The sequence below is a fragment of the Geospiza fortis genome, unplaced genomic scaffold (genome assembly GCF_000277835.1).
Source record: "Geospiza fortis unplaced genomic scaffold, GeoFor_1.0 scaffold403, whole genome shotgun sequence".
Classification (NCBI taxonomy): Eukaryota; Metazoa; Chordata; class Aves; order Passeriformes; family Thraupidae; genus Geospiza; species Geospiza fortis.
The window spans coordinates 1,695,224-1,713,222 of NW_005054336.1; the positions used below are offsets into that span (position 1 = coordinate 1,695,224).

The following is a 17,999-nucleotide window of genomic DNA, read 5'->3' on the forward strand; positions in this document are numbered from 1 at the left end:
ATAGGTGAACCAATTTCTTTAATAACATGGGCTGAACAGGCCACCTTATCTTACCTGGTTGAAACTAAAAGCCAGAAATTCAACACCATTGACTAGGTGATCCAAAAAAAGGATGCAATTTGTTTTCATGTTTGATAGACACAGGTGTAGAGCCACATGCTGATTTGTGCGATATTTCTAAATTGCAGTTGAAAGTTACTTTCTTTTTGATACAACTTTAGTGTTCTTTCTCACCATTCTTCATTAGTCAGCAGACTGCAAAGCTTCTGAAATAAAATTCAGATCTGAAAAATGAGATCTGTAAAACTGTTCACTGTAAAGGCTTCAGGCATGGCAAATGAATTTCTCTAATAAGTTTTTATTCACTTGTATCAGATTCAGTGGTACACATATAAACTATACCCTACATCCTAATATATACTTCAGACTATTTCATTTTTTTGACATAATGTAAAAAAGAATCTTTTGAGGCACAGAGATTCTGATGTTCCTTTTTTCAGCTGAAGAAAAAGCACTAGGGTATTAGATCTCCATGAAATGTTTGCACAGTTGTTTAAAACAGAAGCAAGGATATTAATTTGGTTCTACATAAAAAAAGATCATATCATTTACATGATCTTTAACTCAAAAAATTTCTTCCAGGATGTGGAAATATTTAACTTTCATTTGTACTCAGAATATACATTATTCTTCTTCTTACGAAAATTATAAACTGTGCCAATCAATTGTTAATTAATTTGTAGGATGCTCGCTTTAACATCTATTTTAACTTGTCAAAATTAATTTAACATATGACCAAACAGCAATATAATTTCATTGCTCCAACGACATAAAAGTATGGAATAACCTGAGCAATGGAAGGATTTGGAAAGATTGCAGCTTCAGTTTGTACACAAATTCCACATGTTCGTTGTTGTCAAAATTAATTATACAGAAACAAAGTATCAATCTATTGTGTTATCATGTACAAAAACACTAATGTAAGAAGAAGTTTCATTAAACTCACTTTTGTAGATCACAGATTTCTGCAAATGGTAAAGGCCTATGGTAAAACCAGAAATCTAACCTAAAATCTGAAACTTCAAATATAATTTCACTTTCAAAATCAATCTATCTTACAGCACTGCTCCCCAATAATAGAGGTAAGTTCCACTGGTAACTGTAAAAATTGGCATTTTGAAAGTACTAACCATTGAAATGATGCTGTTTCCTCTCATAATATATAAATATTCTGCAGAAATTCAACTCCAGTCACCAATCTGTATAACACCCATATCAAGAGCATTCAGGACTATCTGACAACATGAGTCATCATCATTGACCAAAACACTTCCCCTAATTCCGAGCATAAAATCCCAGGCACTAATGGTCTGGATTTATTCACAGAGTTTTCAGCTCCCTTAGTCTGGCATTTTGCACCATCCACTTTAACATACACCTACATAAGCCTGTTAGGGTCCAGTTTCCCTTTGGAAACTTCAAAATGTGCTATTTTTCCAGTATGAGCTTGCTTCAAATGGCTGTGACTGTCGCCTCGGTTGAGGTAATAGCTTGCCAAAGCCAGCAGCGGAGGAACTAGAGGCAGTTTGTGTCCCAGGCACTGGCCAGGAGATGGTGGCAGAGAGCAGCTCTACCTCAGCCCCTGCAGCGCCCACTGGAATCCTCAGAGACCCCGAGGTACTTTGGATACCTCATCACTGCCGCACAGCAAGCTCCTGACTTGTGCCATCAACTTACTTTTTATGTTTTAGGATAACGTAACAAGCTCAAAACATTGGTTAACATCCAGTTTGTTCAGTCAGATCTGGGCACTTGCATGAACACACTACAATACAAGCTGGTTGCCCTCAGCTCTCCCTCTTCTGCTGAAGAACCAAGTTTCCTGACATCAGTTTTGGTAGTGATAAAAATCAAACATTTTCTGGAGCCATTATTGCCTAAAATGTTAATGCAGTTTACTTTTTTCAACTGTGATCGATAGCTGGAGGAAAAGTGCCCATAAATTACTAAAGGCAAATACGATTCTATTAGCACTCAGGAGATTTTGCAACATTTGCCAGTCTGTTTTACTGGAAAAAAAAATTAATTTGTTGAAAGCCTAGTTTTTTTACCTGTCTTTGTCTTTCTCTGTAGAAGAGGGATATTTTTATCAGGAGTAATTTAGGAGATGTAATTCTAATGTACTATAGCTATAGGTTTCAATTAATGTTCTACCTCTCTGTCAGCTTTACATTCCATGTTTTATGAAATCATTAACTATTGTCATGTTTCTATTATGATACTATTAGGAAATAAAGAGATGTATGTAAATGGAGATGTAAAATAAATGTATGACAGTTACTAGGAGCAACATCTGTGCACTATCATACGTGTTTACACTAATTTTCTAAAGATTCTTCCATTCATTACAGAGCATTGTTACTTGCTCTGGCACAACCCTTATTTCCATGCATTTAGGGATTCAAGCAAAGAGAGGGTAAATGAGAGCCTAATCAATACCACTTTTCATTTTGCTTCTAATGTGCTGCCTTTCTCTTTCTTTTCTTCATGAACAAATCCAAAAAAGATCCTGACGTTACAGTCATAAAATGTAATTCTTCTGCAGAAACACAGACAATAATGCTCTCTGTATTCAGGCATATTGCATATTCTAATGGCATTTGGCTAAATTGAGTATGGATTTAACATCAAAGGCTTCATGAATTTTTCAAATGAGATATTAAAGTCAATATTTCAAGTGAAAGATATTTCAATTTAGTTGCATACACAACAATAAAAAACTTCTACAAGGCAGAGGTACTAGTGGCTATGGCAGTATTAGTTCATTCAGGAAATTATTAGTTTATAAGAAAATCAAACAGAAGGTTGTGATACAGCAATGACACTGAATAAATTAGACTAACAGATACACACTAACGTACTTTATCTCTTGAAGTCTGAAGCAGAACTTGCTACTCGCATGTTCAGTCCTTCAAGCAGGGCTTCATTTGGGGATATTTTATTTTTTTATTTTGTAAATTCAAATGGTTCCACCTAAATTTGCATTCAGGACCTCAGAAATCTGCTTACATTCATCACTGAAATGGTTAGGCCTACTGTATGCAAGAAACACCCCAATCCTCTTTATTTTTTAATATTGTCAATGCTTATGCAATGCTGCTTCTGATTTCCCACTGAGTTACAAAACATTCAGACTACTCAGTGCTCACAAATAGTCCACTGAGCTCTGACTACTTCTATGCCCTGGCAGAGATAAAGACAAACAAAATAACACAGGGTCTGGTCGTTCTTTGCCTTCCTATTTTGGGCACGTAGAATGTAGTAAAATGCCCATTAAATTAGGAGGATGGTGGATTGTGATGCTGTGACATATCCCTGAGGAACACATTTGTGTCACCTACAACTCCTGGGAGAGCTGGATGCCCCACATACACGTGCTCCTAGTGCATACTTAGGCAGCTGCACCGCAGGGGCATTGTGCTGCTCTAAGGCCAAATATGCCATTTGCTCACACACATATAACAGAAGATACCAGAAACTACAAATATACTGCCATGAATACTGATTTTACTAGTAATTCTTATATTACTAAAAACTAATTATAATTGGGTACCAGGAGAAAGCTACACTGATTTAAAACCTTGACTATCAGGTAGTTTGGGCCAACAAATTATTACAAAGAATTCTGATCCTAAAAGCACTTCCCTGAAATTAGCAGGTTGTTTGTCTCTACAATATTCAGCCAAAGTGTTTGTTCTTACTGTGAGACTGCTCCAAGGGCTCACAGAGAGAACAAAGCTGGTGCTAACTAAAAGTTAAACTGCTAGGCCTGATTCTACCATAGCTGCAGGAGTGACAGCAAATGCTGATCAGTAACTCAGGACTAAACAAAGATAACAGCCTTGTGGGGAACTCGTGGAGAGATTGGGGCAGGCCATCCCTCCCCCATTTAAACACTACCTAACTTGTAGCACTGCTTTTGGGGTCCTAGACAGCTCTTTGTTCACCCCTGGGGCTTCTCTAAAGCTCAGTGTTCAAAGCATGGTAATATTTCCATAAAACAAGAAGTGTCACCATCTCAAAGGCAATCAATCAGGGACAAATATCATCTTCAGAAACAGTAGTCTCATAAAAAGTATTTCTTGTGGTAACAAAGGTAAGGCAAAAGCCTTGTATAGATAATAAGATCCAATAATAAATAGAATTGTATTTTCAAAATTGCCTCTGGGGCTGGGGAATATGGTTTCCTTTTCTTCTGTTTTGATTTCGGGACATCTCTGAGATTGTTCTGAAAACTACAGTTCATGCTCAGTGAGGCAGTAGTACATCCAAAAACTTCCAGTTGAAATTATTGAAACTTTGATTTTTTTCATTACATAAAATGACACTGTTAAGAGGAAAGATTCCCCCATTATGTCTACTCAGTCTGAGAATAATGCTTAAGGAATGATCCTCCAAATTGAATAATTTCCCATTTTCCTTGTTGATTTTAGGGATGCACATAAAGTTAAGAGTACATCTCTTGCAAGATCTGTGTCAAAATGAGAGTTCAAATCCTTCTTTAGAGCACTGCTAAATAAGCAAAGAATATTTGGAGTTCAGATCAGAAGAGCAGACCAAATTGTAGGATTTGGTCTTGAACAACCAAATGCTATGCCAAAATCAAAGTCATTCACATATCATGCTGTACATACCTTCTGTGTTTAATGTTAGGATTTATTGAAAACATATGAGTAGATTAACCATAGAAATAAACCGAAGAAATTGTGCTACCTAAAATATGGTTTTGACTCTTTATTAACTGGTGATAATCTGCACTGATTTGCATTGCAATTCCATTGCAGATGTTGCTGACATTAAGACTTATGACAAGGAAACTACAGAAAAAGCTGATTTAAACAGGTATTTCACATTAACTCAACAACATATGCAGTGCATAACATCTCCCATGAGGGTTTTAAGTATTCTAATTCTTTGCAATTTCATTGTTGTTAAAAATAAAGAGTAATGAAAGTCCAGTTGACAGTCACTTGGTTTTCTCCAATTTCTAAAATTTTCTGATTTGCTCTTGAACTTTCCTTCTTGATGGAGTCTAAAGGAACCATAATTATGTAATTCAACTGAAACTCAAGGCATGGGCAAGGCCAGTTACATTTATTTGGATCTACCATTATTACAGCAGGAGCAAGCACAGCTGCTTTCAGACTTGTTAATACATTCTGTAGGGGATGAAAGCCTTGAAAAGGGTGGTACTTGTGTGAATTTCCTCCCCCTCCATACAGCAAATGGAGCTGGCAATCCACCAAAGCTCCCAACTTAACACTCCTGCACTGTCTGGCAGAAGAAAGTGTGGCACTTGATTAAGGGGAAAATAGTGCTTTTGGGGCACTGAATAGGATCATCTTCAACACAGAGGAAGAACCATGAAGGACAAAGGACAGAAAGGTGGGGAAAGCGTGTTTGACTAGGTGAAGAAATGATCCCACTGTAAGGCTTTTTTCTTTCTATTTGTTATAGGCCAGGTCTACAGCATTAGCTCTCCATCTAGGTAGAAGTAAGATACACTAGGACTCTCCACAGATGCTTTAGTCTATATCTGGGAAATGCATTTATTATGAAGTGTTAGGTAGGCAGTGCCTGTGATCGTCCTCCAAGCTAGGTTGGCTTTTATACATTTTTACAGAGTGACAAAGCAGCAAATACCTTTAAAAAACAGTATTAGTCAGTAGCAATCAAAATAAGAAGCTCTGTGTAGGTCATCTGAAAAGCCTAAAAAGCAATCAAAAATCAAACTGTTACCAGGCACACAAGAATAGGAACAACCTCAATGGAAAGTATAATAAACAAACTCCTCTAGTAATGTGAACTACACAGATGCTTGCTCCATCAATTCAGTCCATATTTTGAAAGCCACACAAGATCAATGAAGGCAACAGAACTTACCCAACTTCAGTAGTTCAGCAATGAGCTCTGTGTGTTCGTCCACCCACCTCCCTGGAAAAGAGAAGTGTTACATGTCAGGAATGAGTCCAGCAATTATCTTCTAACACAGGAGCAATGCCAGCAACATTCTGGTAATGGCAGCATTAATGCTAAAAGTTTACATTTTCAAAAGTGAAAACATTCACAGACACAATCTGGATATTTTAACTGTCACAGGCCTCAGCAATCTGATATTGCTTAGCCTTGTGGCCAAGGCATTCAGACACTGGTATCTATCTGCCACAGAGAACAGATCTTCTCAGTACTTCCCTTAGAAACTCATTAATGCACCAAAATTAGAAAAATAAAAACAAAGGCCATGTCACTATTAACAAATAAGAAACAAAGAAAAAATTTACTTATTTTGCTAAAAATAGATAATGAAAATATTTTCTACTCTATGGTAAGATCAGAAAACAACATAAAGTTGTAAAGTTCTACAGTAATTCAAATTCATTGAAGTCACTATAAATCCCAAAATACAGAAAATAACTTTAATTCATTTACTTGGTCAATCATTTAAGTTACCTGTCAAAACAAAGCAAAACAGAAAAAAAAAAAAGGGCAACAAGTTCATGCCCACATAAAAAGGACAAAGCATCTACTATATAAGTGTAATCAAATGCAGTTTTGTACCAGAAATATAAATAGTACAGATTGGAAAAATACTTGAATAATGAAGTATTTCATGCAATTCCAAGGAAAATTAGATGAATGACTGAAAAGGATGGAAGTGTACACAATTCATTATATAGGATATGGTAACACTTGGCTAAGACAAGTGTGGAGTTCCTCACTTTAATGAGCAGAGTCTTTGCTCACAAATTAAAAATAAACAAATAAAAAAGATACGAGTATGATCTCACTTATTGGCAGTTGATCAAACTGCAATTTTCCCCAAGAGCTGGGAAGCCACTGCCTTATAACACATCAAGAACTCCTGCTTATTGAACTGATCTGTGTACAGACTGACTCCTTTTCTGTCTAGAGCAATTGTTTTTCCTATCAAAACATTTGGGTTTATGGAAATGACAACTTAATGGTTAACTGGAAACATAGCAGGATATTAAAGTTAAATCATGTTCACTTGACTTCAGTGTCTCATTGTAGCCCTACCAAATAAAAGTATTTTATAAAAGTTTCCTTTCACTGAGGGTTGTACAGTTGGTCCAATCTCAGTGCAATGCTGCTGATGTTAATAGCAAACTTGAATAGCTACACACAACAGTTTAAATCTCTAACATACATATATTTCCATAACTGAACCCAGCACTTTTCATTAATCATACAATGGCATGCTTCTTCATTTCCAGCCAGCTGATTAAAATGCAGATATATTGTCCTGAACACCACAGAAATCATGGGCACCTAGCCATTGTTTCCAAATAGTGTTTTCTCAGTCTTGTTTCACTCCTCAGCTACATATTGCAGATTACAAAAATTATTAAAGATTCCAGCATAGAAATGGACAACAAAGGATCCTAAATAGGAGATTGAAATGCATAATTTTTCTGTCGCAACAAGGATAAAACTTCAGGTAGAGAACGCCTACTTCAGTGTCCTCTACCCTACTACTGCAGCATTTCAAACATAATCAAAAGAAACTAATTTGAGTTTTCGATAAGGAAAACCTGAAAATAGCTTGATAAGCTATAGATAGAAACATGTAGCTTTAAATTTTTATTTACATGAGTCCAAACACCTAAGAATGCTTGGAAAACAGGCACATCTACGCTGAAAACAAGTTATTTGAGAATGGGTCAACAATCTACCTCTTAAGTCACTTATCATCCAAGTCTGTGTGAATCTCACATTACTCTTACTGAAAAGGAACAGTTAAGACCCAAAGTACACCTTCATCTCGGACCTATGTCTCTAAACATATTATTTACTCAGGGATTGTATCTCAATTCAAATATATAATTTTGGAGTATTTTTCAGAAGGAACGCAATGGATGAATCACAAAGCTTCTAATCCTATACATAAGGCAAAAGTCTAAAGCACCATAAGGAGTCTTGCACACCATCAGACAGGATTAGTGATTATTTCTCTAATACTCATTGTCTACCAGTGCATATATACTGCTACATATTTATTATAAGCTACATTTTTATAATTGTGATTTATGTACACATTTCCACAAATTTTCTTGGAGAATGGCATTTTGCTGTGAACTGAATGCAGAACAAGGAACCAAGAGCTTCTCTGTCCTAACCTTCACTCCAGTAACAGGTTCTTGAGTTTGCAGCCTTCAGCAAACCACTTCCTGCATTTGTAAAATGAAAATATAAACACCAGCTTGGTTACCTAGAAAATAATACTGGAAAACTATTTGGTCTTCACAACCAAAAGCCAAGTCTGAAAAATTCACAGTGAATTTGGCAAGGAAATATTGCACAGTGCACTGCAATCCCAGCATTGCTTTGGCACCTTATGGCATTTTCCCTGTATGATTTCCAGGCTAAATTCAAGTTTGACTTCCAAACCTGCAGACAGTTATGGCTGTTAAGCTACAATCACAGAATTTGTCTCTCTGGCTTCAAGAGGATTAATTAGATGCCTAAAGGTAAGGAATTAACCAAATGCTTGTAGAATGAAGGTTTCATTTGGTGAAGGGCCAATTTTCCCAATTGATAATGTATAAATAAAATAATGCCTAATTTGCTACCATTACTAATGCTTTATATACTATATAATTGGAAGCAAATTAGCTATTTATTTTAAATTGTTTACATACAAATCTTATTTTCTTTAAGAGTAGGAATCAACGGCCATTTCTCTTCTAATTTGATGATGTCGTTACATATTACAAAGACTAAGCATAAGGGGCTTTTCATTTTAAATTATCTCACTATGTACTGCAGTTAAACATTTGATAAAACACTACCCAACAGAAATAAAAACAAGTAGATAATAATCAAATATAACCTCATACTTTTATTAATCTAGGGCAGTTTCATATTTGATGCACATACAAGAATTTTAAAGAATCTTTTTTAAAAGTATTTTGAAGATACTGCTTGTATTCTCCATAAAAATTACAAGAAAATAGTTCATGTAACTGGCAACATTATTAAATAATATATATAGTTAACATTGCTTTTGTGAAACAGTCACCATATTCCTCAAAACCACCTGATCCTTTTTATTCAAAAGGAAGTAAAAAAGTCTCACAAATATGAGTTAAAGACTGATTCTCTCAAAGACAACTCAGTGAAAAATAATGACTGACTGTTAAGACCTTATATTTGTGAAACATGAAGCAGGTCATCAGCAGGAGTCCACAGAAATCCAGCTACACTGTTTTCACATCAAGGTTCAGAACAGCCTGATTTTCTTAAGGCTCTTGGTTCTCTCTGAGCCTCACTCCTCAGCTGAACATATGTGAATATCATTCTGGGTCTACCATAAGTTAAAGCATAATTATTTGTGTGTTACAGTAGTATGGGCACTTGCCACAGTCAGCAAAAGCAAAGTTACTACTGTTGATCGTGTGTCTTTCAGAGCTCGAATTCTTGCAGGTACCATGACACCACATCCCTGTGGAAGGACACATGAATAAAAGAGGCTTTTGTGAGGTACACAGTGAAAACAAAGCCCAACAAGGCAGATAAATTCTTCACTGCATGGATTACCAAACCAAAATATTACAAGCAAATGGAAGCCAATGGAACTTTCCAAGTTTGTGAGCAGATGGAAACTAACAGGATAAACTACCTTCCCTGTCTTCCTGGCTTTTTTCAAATGCTGGTATCACCTATGTTTCATCCTTAACTACAACTTCCTATGATTCATGTCAATTCTTCTCACTTGTCCATGACAACTACATCTATCATAATCTGGAAAATAAAATCTAAAAAAATTGTCCTTTGAGTCTAGTACATAAGCCCTTTTTCTTCAACCACTCTTGGATTAAGTTCCCTGACCTTGGCTGAGCACTAGGTGATGTCAACAACTTCTATCCTGTGATGACTGAAGTTTGTCCAGGAGATGCAATTCTCCGTTAAATCCTTACGATTCCTTCACAGAAGACATCAGTTTACATATAAATTATTTGCAAGAATACAAATTACCTCATTTGCAGCCAAATTAGGAATAACAAAATTTAGCAACTGCAAAAGAGTTGCTAGGCTCCTCTCCAACCATACAATAGTCGGATATATAAATGTACATGGCTTTCTCTCATTTGGGGGATTCATACCAGTCATGAGATTTTTGATATTACATACATTTTTCAAAACTCCTTGGAAGTGCTGTCCATAATTTGAAAGATAATATAAAGAATTTAATCTGTTAATACACTCCACTCCTCAAAATGCAGTGGCATAAACACTAATGTCCAACATACTACAAGGGGGAGGTAACACTGAGTATTCAGGCTGCCTAAGGAACAGTCTTCCATGCAGTTCTGGATCCAAATAACTCCAACATTGTCTGTTTTCTGAGAAGACTAGATCCTCAATGGAAAAGCTGCTAATAGCTGCGTGTTCATTAGACTTGGAAATGGAGAGTCACTCCTCTAGCCTGGAGCCAGAAGGTGGGCTTTCTTGGAGGCAGGGTTGATAACTTTTGAATACCAGATGAAGTCTATGGATACAAGACTGGTGTCAAATGACAAGAGCCTTAAGCAGATGGATGACAGTGTGTGTGCACTATAGGCTGTTGTTAATTTACTAGCTAGAGATAATGCTTCTATAAAATTAAAAATGAGTCACTGGAAAACAGCCTGAGAGGCCATAGCCTGCAGATTTCAGGCCTCCTGGCAGGCCTGCATTGTGGGGGATATGTTTTTATAGAATCACGAAAATTAAAATTGCATGTTAGAGAGAAAGAAAACGTAATTGTTTCTCTTACTAGCTATTTAAGCTATTCATAGTTTGGATTTGTTATTCACGAGTACATATTCAGTGAAATGGAATAAACCACTCATAGGAGCTCATAGACAAGATACACATAAGCAGTGGCAAACATATATAATATTAATGAATTTTCAACTGTCAATATGTGGGGTTTATGTCTGGAACAATGCTTCCATAATTTTAGCATGACCATATACAAAGTCCCTCCTTTTCACCATTGGCCTGGATAGGACTTTTCACTGCTATTGGGTTATGTTGAAAATAACCTTTCCTCTGCTTTTATCTTGGAATGAAAATTTCATGTCATACTTCTTACAAGACTGTCAACAGATTTATGTATCATAACATAGACAAGGCTGTCTCATTGTTTCCTTGCTTCAAATGTAAGACCAGACATCAGATTCGATGTAAAATTTTTGTGAGAGCCCATTTTGATAAAGAAGCAACTTTATCACCAAAGGCAAAAAAGGGAATGCTAAAGAATAAGTACACAGGTCTTAGCATGGTTCCCATGCTACTATTCACTGGGAGGGATACCCCTTACTATGCTATCTAGAACTTCCTGGGCCACTCAAGACCATATAATCTTAAGAAAACAGTGAAAAATTCAAACAATCTGCCATCCAAAGAAGCTGGATCGAAGCTGTCTATATAGCCAAAACTGTTCTTGATCCCTACATGTATTTATCAAAGGCCCTAAAACAAAATTTAACCCACTGCCTGAGAACCAAATTCCAACAGATGTGAAAAATATGCTGTAGGAAAAACAGTTCTAACGCCTAGACAATTCCTTTAATGTTCTCATCTATCCAATGTAGAAGTAACAATACTATGCAAGTTTTCAGTACATTTTGCCCCTACTATTGTTGGTGAATATATCCCTTTGGATACCATTGCCTCTAGAATCCCAGCTTAAAGACAAAAAGCAGCCACATGACAGTTAGTGACAAGGTCAGAAGAAACAAAACCTTGCGATGCCCATTCAGGGTTCACGTAGTTTTTAATCCATAACCCCAGAGAGCTGATGTGGAAAGCCAGCTACACTGTTCCAACCCATCCTGCATCCACCCAGCACCACTGAGTCCAGCAGCATTACTGACAGTTTACATGCATGTGAATGAGAGCAGAATTAAATATGACTTATGTAAAGAGATGCTCTTCAAAGCTTAAAAAGAGATGAGAGGAAGGAAGGGGAAGAACATGCAGACATGAACTAGTTATCCTGCATAATATACTACAATCAAGGTCACACATAAATGTTTATGTATATAAATACATAAGACTGCCCATGCAATATTGTGCCAATTCTTTTCAGACAGTGACAGAGACCTCTGTGCAGCAATGCACATTTTTCAGCTTTAGAAAACTTTAATACACAAGTGGCTACCATAGACTTGAGCCATGAGCACGTCCAAGTATTACAGTGCAGCACCTCTCATTTCCACTTGAAGGTGAAAGGCTGACTTTACAAAAAAGTTTTTCTTTTTTCAGTCCTATGCAACACCACCTGTCTCATCAGCAGGACCACTCAAAAGGGATGGGCCTCAAGGCACCTCAGTCCCAAGATTCTCCATGCCTCATTCTTCATCCACGCTGCTAGTAATGTACCATCACTGGCACAGTTACACCTGAACACTCTGGTGCTGCCAAACACCTGGCTTTATTTTCCACTGTCCAAATGAAAAATAAGCATAATCTGCTATTTGAGGATACAGCAAATGAGGGAGTTCATGACAAATTGTGTTGGTTTATGCAGAATAGTGATAATAAGATACAAATGAGAATTTTTTGCTTAATGAATAATACTAATCACGTTTCAACAAATGCTGTGCCCTTCTAATTAGAGAGAATGCATAAAATCAGCTTAATTTATTTGTGACTAGTTATACATAGTTTAAATATTTACTAGAGATTTACTCTAACGTTTGAAATTATTTTTAACAGCTCTTGCAGTAAAACCAGACCTAGTAATGTAAAAGAAGTTACAATTCTAACTTCTGCCCTCCCTTTTGTTATGTAGTGTGTGATGTATGCCCTCAGTTTTCAAGACACAAGAGAAAGGATATTATTGATTTACATGTTAATTCTCCAACTGTTACTAATTTTCTTGATTCCTGCTTCCAAAGTTGCACTTCCAACATTCATCACTGTAGTACACTAGAGGGGCTGAGCATCTTTTTCAATAAATTACAGGAACTATGACTAATTATAGTGATATTAACTATGCAAAGTAATGTGTAACTTAAAATGGATACGTTTATCATTTCAAATTATGCTTTTGACTCTTGATGGCCTAATACATGGATGCTTTTCCTTTTTTTATACAGGCTATGAACTCTGCTATTTTTTTAAAAAATCTGTTTCACAGATATAGGCATACCTTGTGAATTTGATGAATGGAAACAAATCATTTACATCTCATGTAATGCCTAGTGGGTAGAGGACAAGATTAATACCAAGGGCAAGTAGGGCCAAATCCTGATTGTTATAGCAAAGCACTGAGGATTCAGCTTGAACACTGCCATCAGAAAGTATTTGCCTACAGGATTTGTACCCTATTCTTTATGTCTTCCTATTGCTAGGAAGCTAAAAGTGCAAGTTGCTTGGCTGATAATACCAGCAGCATCAAGCAGTCACAGCAAAAACAAGTGCAACTGACTTTGGACAGTTAGGAAAGTATATTACACAGGTTTAAAATACAGAAGCTTTGAAACAATGGCAGTGCAGCTATGCATGTGTAAGAGCTCTGCATAGCAGCAGAACTTCCTAGCAGCACCACATTGTTGTAGTTCTCCTTCCAATGTGGAAGAAACAAAGCCTCTGTCTTCTCAGTCATTTTCACATTAAAAGCTTCAGCACTATTGCAAGCAGAGTAAATCAGGCCAGTATGTCATTCAAAGAACAACAGAAAACACATGAAGTACTACCGAAGCGCTTAAGGGTAAATATCTCCATTCCTATATCTACAGAAGACCTGAAAAACCAGCAGAGTGCTTTACAATAAAGCTGGAGAAGGTTTGGAGTAGAGTTTGTTGAGTTATCATCAGAGCTGGACTTCTGATTTCTTGAGGTTGAGTAAGTACTACATTGAGGTACTAGTACTAGGTTGAAGTACTAGCACTTGAGGTTGTGTCTACTACTTCTAACCTATTGTTACTAATATTTCCAGGTTTCCTTTTGTCTCAGCTTTGCTGCTCTGGGAATAGCTGGGTCAACTCACTGTCAGTTTGGTGTCACCATCTGCACAACCCAAGTCTCTTCTTATCAGCAGAAAATGAAGATTCTAGTTGTGACCTAGACATCACCCATAGTATTAAAACATAAATCAATCCCATTTCAATAATACCCTCTTGTGGCTGAGCTGTTTGTCAGTTATCTCAGCTGGGTACATGAGATGAACACTCACTGAAGATAATTTTGGCTCTTAGAAACTATGTTGGTAATGAGGAAGGAAACTCTCATAAGAGCAGCTCTCTTCCCAGAGGTCTTTAAGAAAGGCCTTTCCCTCTACACGTCTTCCAGGAAGGTCCCTGGCATTCCTACCTGCTTACTGTATCCCTGTGACTATAACACCCTTCTTCCTCCTTCACATAGCCAGAATGTCACCAGACAGAGCTGTCACTGAGACTTCTCTTCCTTCTGAGGGGCTGCTAGACCCAGGGGGATCAGTGATGTCTGTGCTGCTTATAGAGTCTGCTACCATTTTCCATCCCTCAACTTCCACTATTCTCCAGCTTATCAGCTAGTCTTAAAATTTGGCCTCAGTATGTAAGTCTGCCTTCTAGGGCATTTACAGAACCACTGCCTGCACAACCCACACACTCAGCTGGTCCCTAAATGCTGGCCCATGTCTAAAATAATGGAAAGAGAATTTGCAAAACAGTCTTGAAAGAGTTTGAATGTACTAATGTACTCCCTTGAAACTCCAAATATAGCACAGAGCAGAACCAGAGAACAATTTATGTTGGAAATCACAGAAGGTCATCTCATACAAGCCCTGCTCAAAGCAAGAGTCAAAAAGACAAGGCTCATCAAGACCTAAACATCCACAAGGAAGCAGGGTAACTTGTTCCAGTATGTGATCAGTCTCATGGGGAAAAAAAAATTAAAATCCTTATACTTAATGAAATTTTTTGTATCCCAACTTTTAGCTGCTGTCCCCCATCCTGCCACTGCATCTCCCTGACAAGAGTCTGTCTCTTTTTCAGATCCTCCCATGAGGTAGCTGTAGACAGCAATAAGATACCTACATAGCCTTCTCCACTTAGAGATGAGCAAATCCAGCTCTCACCCTCTCCTTGTATGTAATGAGCTCCAGAAGGCTTAATATGTAGTGGTTCTGATTACTAAACAAAATTTAATTCAAAGAAGCCTTGGTGGAAGACAATTTCTGAGACTATTTAAAATCAGAAGTGAAAATCACTTACTAGCATCATTTACAACTCCAAAGCACAGCTCACAGCTGTCCCAGTTATGTTCTTATCAATCTCTTCTGGACAAGTATTCTCAAGTCCTCTACCTCATTTAATGTTTTCTAATTCTTCTCTCATGAAAATTTACTCTCAGGAAGTCATTGAGAGTTCACAATCTAATTAAACAAAAATGCTGTATGATAAAATTTACCACAGATGCATCAACCATGCTCTTTAACTAGAGCTGAGATTATCAAATTTGAAAATTCCTGATCAAAATCTAGGCTGCTTTAGCAACTTACAAACAGTATGCCCAAAGCAAGGAAAAATGAGGTTCTGTCCTTGAAAAGTCTTCTGGACCTCAACACACTTCATTACCATGATCACTTAGAACAAACCCATAGTTTTAAGCAACATGAAAGCAATGAAGAGTTTGTCTACTATTCAGGACATTCTACATGACTGATATTATATATGTATTTTGCTTAGGCATTTAACTCTTACTTTTTACTTCTCAGGGAAACATGACAATTTAAAGTTCATATTTACTGGACTACTATCAGGTGTAAAATTCCACACCACTGTAAAATGGTCCCTTCTTCAATAATATCTTTTTGTCATTTTCTATGCTTTTAATACTAGTAAAGTATTAGTAAGTTACTAATTACTAAAAAAAATTTCTTGGATATCATAATCTCAGACCACATATTACGAGTCACAGAATATTGTACTACTAACATTTTTCCCCCAGATATCCCATTTTATTGGTCATGCAAAGATACAGCAAGACTGCCTACATATACACAGCAAACAGCTGGAAATCTACAGCCTGCCCTCCTTTTCAATACATATCACTTTAGAGACAGAATATTAACAAATGAATTTGCCTTGCAGGGTGGAAGAAAGCCAAAACACTGCCACTATTTTGTTCTGTGTGCAGAAGCAAAATTCTTATATTAGAGTAAGAATAGACAAGGATGTGGAGGCACAGTGTGACAGACTGCAGACATGATCCTTTAGGGGCACCAATCTCAGGTATGGAATTGGCCATGTAGAATGGTCATCTTCTCTTGCATTCACCACTACTACCCACAACTGCTAAGATCTTTCCTAAGCCTTTTCTAGGCTCTTCCAATCACTGTACAGCCAAGAATGAACAAAGCTTCAGGACTGGGGGACAGGGGAAATGAGTGCTTCAGAGTCCTGCTTCTCCTTCTCTTCATTGTAAACTCCTGCAGATTGCCCATCCAACATAACTGATCAGTCCCCCAAAGAGCACTGAATTATTTAAAGAATATTGATGCACAACCCTTACCAGTGCTTGTATTTTAAGCCTCAAAGATACTCAAATTGGTATTTAAAGAGTACTTCCTGGAGAATTTATAACATCCAAATCATCTCCCACATTAGAGAACAATAAGGTTTCATGAAACAAATGAAGAAATATAGCCATTTAAATTGTTCAACATCATTAAAATACTCCTAACTAGCTACTCCTAGATGAAAAATACTACACTTTCACAGACAAAATATTAGTTCCTCCTTAGACAGACTTTATTTAAAGCTTGTGAGATATCAGTGACTGAAATATGCTCATGTTTCCTTAGCTTCTCTAGAGAGCATTTCCTCTGACTCTAAATAGGAGTTGTCTAATTGCTTTGACTAAACTGCATTTCTGAACGTCAAGAAAGCAGGGTCTCTTCTGTGACATCTTCTTTTGATCCAACATTAAGAGATGTTCAATTGCCTATAAATTCTTTCACTAGCCACTATAGATCACATTTTCAGAGGTACTGCATACCTGAACTCTGGCATCAGAAGTGAGCATGGAGGACAACTGCAGCTATGTACAGCCCAACACCTTCATCAATTATATACTACACCAAGAGGCACCAAATCATCAGTATCAGGTGTCCTGCACCCATAAAAGGCCTATTTTACAAAAGTTGATGTGCTGAAGTGCAGCTGTGTCCAATTACCTGAGCAAGTAAATGTCTTTGCTCTAAAGGGGTGGACTCAACGAGCAGGGCTGATGCCAAAAGCTGAGGGGCAAAGCTGTGCAGAGAGTGCTGGACTACCAAGCAATAGTTCTGGAGTTCAGAGCAAGGGTAGGGATTAGTTCCATGCTGTGCATGTGAGGAAGAGCAGTGGTAGTGTGCTAAGGAGATAAAGACAAGGATACAACTATTTCCTAGGCACAGCACAATAGTTTCTGGAGTAAACATTCTTTGAAAGTTCATGTAAGTTCCTATGAGGTTCCTTTCACAAGAAAACACTTTATAGATATTTTGTTGAATACACTGGTAACATATTATCCCAACTCTGGCTGAAATTTTGCTGAAATTCAACTTTCTGTAATACTTAAATATACATGGACCCTCTTCATTTCAATAAAGTGGTCCAATTTCTGTCTCCTTAAACCTCTCTATACAGTAGAATTTACATAAAAATATCAAACTCATCAAGACTATCCTCTGCATGTAAAAGCAGATTTCTGGAAAAGCACAGGCTGAAGGCTACTGGTGGAATTGCCATTCCCTCAGGCCCAGGTTCTGTAGACAATAAATCAGTTGGTTAACACAAGCCAGCCCACAGGCAGTTCCAGGCTGCCACAAGCAGACTGTTCCCTGTACTTCCATTGGTTTAAAGTTTGTCCATGGTCTCCTGCATGCCATGATGTGGTTGCTGAACAAAAGCTCGCCTATGGCAAGCCTGCTCTGCTTCCTCAGTGAGCTGCTGCTCGCT

General features: G+C 37.3%; 1 long non-coding RNA gene across 1 annotated transcript in view; it reads right to left on the reverse strand.

Moving 5' to 3' along the window:
* LOC115947984 overlaps positions 1-17,999 on the reverse strand; it is a 487,803-nt gene that overhangs the window by 334,898 nt on the left and 134,906 nt on the right. The window contains exon 4 of the long non-coding RNA XR_004081838.1: positions 5,944-5,994. This is a non-coding gene — a long non-coding RNA (uncharacterized LOC115947984). The remainder of the gene's footprint in view (positions 1-5,943; positions 5,995-17,999) is intronic.